General features: G+C 56.0%; 1 protein-coding gene across 3 annotated transcripts in view; it reads right to left on the minus strand.

Annotated features, from left to right (window-relative positions):
- The window catches only part of SEMA6C (semaphorin 6C), a 110,209-nt gene extending 105,056 nt beyond the window's left edge, over positions 1 to 5,153 (minus strand). For 2 of the 3 annotated variants that reach the window (XM_075908167.2, XM_075908166.2), the window contains exon 1: positions 4,949 to 5,153. The gene's annotated coding sequence lies outside the window, so the exon portion shown is untranslated. The remainder of the gene's footprint in view (positions 1 to 4,948) is intronic. The other variant, XM_075908168.2, reaches the window with a different exon arrangement.
- Between the last annotated feature and the right edge of the window lie 847 nt (positions 5,154 to 6,000).

The following is a 6,000-nucleotide window of genomic DNA, read 5'->3' on the forward strand; positions in this document are numbered from 1 at the left end:
CAGCGCGGATGGCAACCAACGCCACCCTGTTTGGGGCTCACCGGTCGCCTTAGGGAAAGGTCGAGGGCAGAACGGGTCACAGAGCCTGACTCCCCTCTAGAAAGTGGGTCCCTTCAGGGCAGGGCAAAGGGGGTGGGAGACGGACACTTCCTGGGCTGTCCATAATTGGGGAGGGGGTTCCCAGGGCTGCCAATCCGGCATCCACCCCAACTTCAGAGAGGGGGGCAGGGCTGGTAAGACAGCTTGTTCTAATCTAATGACAGCTGATTTCCGTAGCTCTAATTGCCAATCAAGAGACTGAGCAGCCCCCCTGGCAGGGAGAGGAGGCTGGCAAGACAGAATGAGTCTAAGGGGGTCTCCCAGCCAACCCCCCTCATTGGGCATAACCCCTTACAGCCTTGGGGGTGGGGGGATATTTCAGGCTCCTCATCCCTGGCATTAACACATCAGGAGCTGCGATATTAGCGGGATGGAGGGGAAAGACTCCTTGCCCCCAGACTGGGTTGGGAGAGGCGTTGGAAAGGCAGCCTCAGTATCCCAGTGCCTCACCTGCTTCTCCAGAGCCTCTTCCCCGCTTTTATTGTTAATAATAATTAAAGGGAAGTTGGGGATGGGGGAGGAGCAGCCTCCGCGTCCTGAATTTCCAATGAGAGAGACAGAGATCCCTGCAGAGACAGAGACAATGAAAGCTGGAATCCAGGGCTGCGTCCCTACCACTCAGCCGCCCATCATCCTTCCAAGCCAAGGCCTCACCCGCACATGCTGCACCTCCCAGCGCTTCAGCAACAGGGCCGGACGGGGCGGCGAGGGGGAATGCCTACGGGACAGCAGGACGTCGTCATCTCACTGGTCAGGGATCCGTGGCCCCACGGCACAACCCCGCAGCAAGTCTGTGCTGGGATCCATCTGGGCAAAGGGTGGAATCTGTGGGCCGGAGGAAGCAGCTTTCTCCTCCACCCTCCCCCACCTGACACACACACACACACACACACACACACACACACACACACACACACACACACACACACACACACACACACACACACACACACACACACACACGATTTCCCAGACTCTTTTACCCCGCTGCCAACGGTAACTCCACAAACTTGCAGCAGCCTCAGCTTTGAGCATAAGAACAGCCACACTGGGACAAACCAAGGGCCCATCTAGCCCAGTATCCTGTCTTCTGACAGTGGCCAATGTCAGATGCCCAGAGGGAATGAACTGAGCAGGGAATCATCAAGTGATCCAACCCCTGTCTCCCATTCCCAGCTTCTGACAAACAGGCTCGGGACACCACAGAATGGGGAGATTTCCCCCTCCCTACTCCTCACTCTCTTAATTGTTCCTTGATCAAGATCTAGAGGGTCCTTACACTCAAGCTAAGCTCCCATTGATGCTCCATAGTAGCCCTGCTGTGAGCAGTACAGGGCCCATGACACGCAGATGAGCCATTCCCATTCCATCCATCAGAGGGCAGTCTCTGCACCAGTCTATAGCAAGGCATAATGCTCCTGTCTCCAGGGTCTGCTAGAATACATTTCACACCTCCACACACTAATGGGATTCAGGATGCGTGTAATACAATTCATAGGCACAGCATAACCCGCTTCCTGTTGGAATAGTATGAAACACTTCAGAGCTAGAGTCGCTCTAACTTACTGTGAAGAGTAATACGAGCTTCTACATGCAAGAGGGCTGGGCATATAAGCCTAGAATGAAAACATGGCCCCTGCGTGTCAGGTGCTGCACAAACAGTCTTTGCTCCCAAAGAGCTCAAAGTCTGAAGAAATAAAGAGAAAAAGGAGAAACAGAGAAGCTGCTTATCTAAGGTGATCCAGCAGATTGCTAGTAAAGCCAGAACTAGAACGCCAGCATCCTGAATCCCAGACCAGCAGCCTACCCACAAAGCTATGCTACCCCCTGGTTTGGTTATGAACAAAGCTGGTCAGTAAAGCAGGGCTATTTTCCATCAGAAGACGAGTTCCATCAAAATGGAAACACATCACAAAAATCAAGTCAATTTCACCGGAATTTTGCTTCACAACAAAACCAGGAGTGGCAGGAGGCCAAATTCTGACAATGCTGAAATGTCCGGTTTTAACACATTGAGACAAAATGTCTTTTCAGCTTTTTGTTTTGTCATGACATAGTGTTGCACATTTTTTAAAATTTTGTCCTCTCCTCTACCGTTCGGAATCCACCACAGTAAACATCAAAACTGAACATTTCTATTGGCCCAAACGGAATTTTGTTTTCAAAATTTTCCTTCGTGGAGAATTTTGATGTGTACGGTAGTTTTCATCCGTATGCAGAACAAACCCCCCTTTCAACCTTCGCAAAAGGGAATGCCCACCCCTGCACAGCTCTAGCCATGAATTTCTTCCCTCTTCGGGTTCGTGGGTTATTCTTTGTCAGCAAATGGCTTTGGACAAATTGTTTTTGGCCACCAGCCTTGCTCTCAGGCGGTTCCCTTTTGCCATGCAAGGGGTGCAGTTGGTCATCTCTGAATCACATGCTGATTGGAGGAGCTGTTAATTGGTGGTTCTAAAATCTACAAAACTTGGAATTCGTGAACTTTTTTTCACATCTTTCCCACTGCCGAGCAAATGTCTGTACGGTCCCTGGGATAGAACTTGTCTTTGTCTGGGCTGATCTGAACAGTACCATAATGCACCTAATAGCAATAAAAACATGCAGCGCCTTGCACAGTGGAATCCTGGTCCTTGTCTGGGGTGCCTAGGTTATACCATAATACACATAATAGCAATACAAATGTACTGGCACAACAGAGTCATGGTCCGTGCCTGCAGGTCCTTACATGCTACCACAATCCTAATAGCAAATAACAATAATTACAGCTTTCTACATCACAGTGAAACCTACGTGGTGCTTTTGTCTACACTTCATGGACCAAACCTGGGCCAAATCCAGGGTGTAGCATGATGCGTAGGACTAGAGAAGAGGGTGTGACACGCAGGACTCAGGAGCTCAAGGAGACTGACTCAGTTCAACCGCCCTATTGGAAGCAGCCCCACAATGGGAGTTTTCACTCTCCTTAGCACCAATCCCTCTTCTATAGGGGTAACTGAGGCAGGAAGCACACGGCGCTGTACAAACACAGTTCTAAGAAATCTCCCCTCGATGTGCCAGGCACGGCGTTATCCTGAGAGAACAGCTCCTGAATCTGACACTGCAGCCTGCCTCCGCCAAGTTATTAAGGAAACGAGGATCTATTCCAGCCCTCGCCTCTGACTTAACAAACAGGGCCCTTCATGCACACAGCCATCTCCTTTTCAGGCCCCACCGGCACGTTAGCAATGTCACAGGTATCATCCCCAACAACGCCCCACTGCGAACGCTAGCGTGGCAGCCGGCAGGAGGGAAAGGATGGTTGGAAAGGGTTAAAAAAACAGAAGAGACTGTGTTTGTTTTTCCAGGACGTATTTCCACACACACCATTCAGAGGATCTGAAATTAAATCTGAGCCTGTGGAGAGAATTTTATTGTGCCGTAGGGTTGTAATCTGGGAGCAAATCCATAATCCTGAAATCGGGGGAGGGGGAAGCAGTTCCACCTTTGATTTCAGGATCCCCAAAATACCATCTGGTCCCCCTCCCTCTCCGATCAAGACCAAGGAGACCAGGGCACTAAAGGAATTTCAGCCCAGGCTGCATTTTGCCTTCCAAGACCTTGAAAGGATTTCGCGGAGCCCCCTCCATTCCAAGAACAGCCACCCTGCAATCCCTGGGGTGTTGGATCCCTAGTTTTAGGGGGGAACCCAGACCGCTCCGTCCACAACAGCAGCCTCGCTAGCTAAGCATGCCAAGCTGCCCAAATGGGCGCTGGTCCAAGCCAGGGCACCAGATTAAAATAAACTTGTGCTTGCAACACAGGAGGGGGATTGAATTCTCCTCCCCCCCAGTCCTCCCCCACCCCACCCCTATGTAGGAGCAGAGGTGCCAGCCCCAGCGGCTATTTTCGCCCCCTGTGCCACAGTGTTGAACGGCGACGCCAGGGGAATAAAAATAATAAATAAATGGCAAACTTTCCAGCCAGCGTCCCTGCCTGCCAGCCAGACTTCTGCACACGCCGCTCGCCACCGCTCGTGACGGGTGGGGGGTGACGATGGCGGGGAAACGTGCAGTCACCCCAGTTCACGAGGGCTCCTTGTATTTCTATCGGCTCTGTCCTGCTGGGAAGAGATTTGGGGGGCCAGCCCCGTGTGAAGCGGGGTCCCCCTGACAGTCTGTGATGGGGGGGCAGTCTGTTCCCTATAAAACCCCCATTTCCTAAAATTTCCCCTACTGCACTGGGCACTTAGTCTTTGACGATGCAAAGTGCCATGCCCTTGTGCCCGGCTCGCAAACTCCAGTGGAACCCCAGGGTTCATGCCCCCCCCCACGCTCGGAGTTGCCTAGCATGGAAGGAAAAGGGGGTGCACCCCGAGCGCACACCCCCAGACCCAGTCCCTGCTCTCGCCCCCTCCCGGCTCAAGGCGAAAAGCCAGCTCCAGCAGGGGGCAGGCTGCAGATTTCTGGGCCATTGGCCGAAGCTTCAGTCTCCCCCTGGACCCCCCCAAGATCTGTGCTCAGAGCAGGCTCGGCGCCAGCCTCCCAGCTGTGTGAGCTTTGGCTGCGGCCGCGGGTTTCCAAACACGACTTCTTGGCCACAGGATGCGAGTCGCAACCATGCCCCCCCCCCATGCAATACCCTCCCCACACACACACCCCTCCCCATTACTCCCCCCAACACGCAGGGCTCCAGTTTGCAGTGCCAAGGCGGGCACCCCCCTTTGCAGAACAGACACCCCCCCCCCAGCGGCTCGGTCCCCCCCCCCGCCTTGGGGAGAAGTTTCACGCCACCCCGCAAGTCAGATGCATAACTCCGGACCCCCCCCAGCCGGGCAGCCTCCGTGCGCGAACCCGGCTCCCCACATTCTTACCTCCGCTCCCTGCAGCCCCGCCCCGGCAGGGGCCCGATCCCCGGCGGGTGGGGGCAGCCCGCGCCCCGCAGCCGAGTTATAATCCGTCCCTGCGCCCCGGCGGCCGAGGCTGGGGGAGCGGCGGGGGGGAGGGGGGATAACAAAGCCCTGCATGCCAAGGGCTCGCAGCTCTACGCCCAGCTAGCCCTCCCCCCGGCTGCCAGCGCCAATCTCCGCGCACAGCCCCTGCCTCTCCCCTCCCTCTGCCCAGCCCAGAGTCCGCCCCCTGCTCCCGGCCCTGCCAGCCGGCGGCCCGCAGCCTGCGCCGCTTCCCGGCAGCCGGGAGCGAGGGGAGAGAGGAGGCAGAGCGAGCCCGGGCTGCAGGCCCGTCGGGGGAGCCCTGTGCCTCGAGGGAGGGCGGACCAGAGGGAGGGACAGGCAGAAGAGGGGCGCAGGAGGGACAGAAAAGCAGCCGGGGGGGGGGGGGAGGGTGAATCCCTGGCCCCAGTTCTCCCTGGCCAAGGGGAAAGTGGCAGCTGCTCAGATTTCTGCGCCCCAGCAAGTTCCTCCATTTCCAGATTTCCTTGTGGCCCCAGGGCTGAGCCAAAGGGGGACACTTCCCAGGAAGTGGCAACGCCCCAGTGGGAGCCGGCCAGGCCCCCCTCCAGGCCTGGTGGCCCACGGGGAGCAAAACCTTGCCCTGGGTTCTAGGGCGAGATCTTGCCCGTCCTGGTGGCGGGTGGCCTGCCAGCTGTGCTGAGCCAGGAGCGGCTGAGCAATGGCCCAAGCTGGAACTTGGGGCCTGAGGATCAACCCCCCCACCCCAGCCCACTTCCATGCTTCTGCCCTTGTACATAGGCCATTGTCTCGGGTTTTTAAAAGCTCTTATCCTAGAGCCTTGTCCTCACTAGGAAGGGGCGTTTGGATCCATGTTAAAACCCCGAGTATAGACAAGCCAGCGTATATTCCAGGGGTGGGGAACCTCCGGCCCTTGGCTGGAGGTGGCCCCCGGCTTGCCTGGATCTGGCCCTCAAAGGATCAGGGCCCCCCCTGCATTGGGGAGCATTTTCTGG

This window comes from Pelodiscus sinensis, chromosome 22 (genome assembly GCF_052426305.1).
Source record: "Pelodiscus sinensis isolate ZL-2025 chromosome 22, ASM5242630v1, whole genome shotgun sequence".
In the NCBI taxonomy this organism is placed as follows: Eukaryota; Metazoa; Chordata; order Testudines; family Trionychidae; genus Pelodiscus; species Pelodiscus sinensis.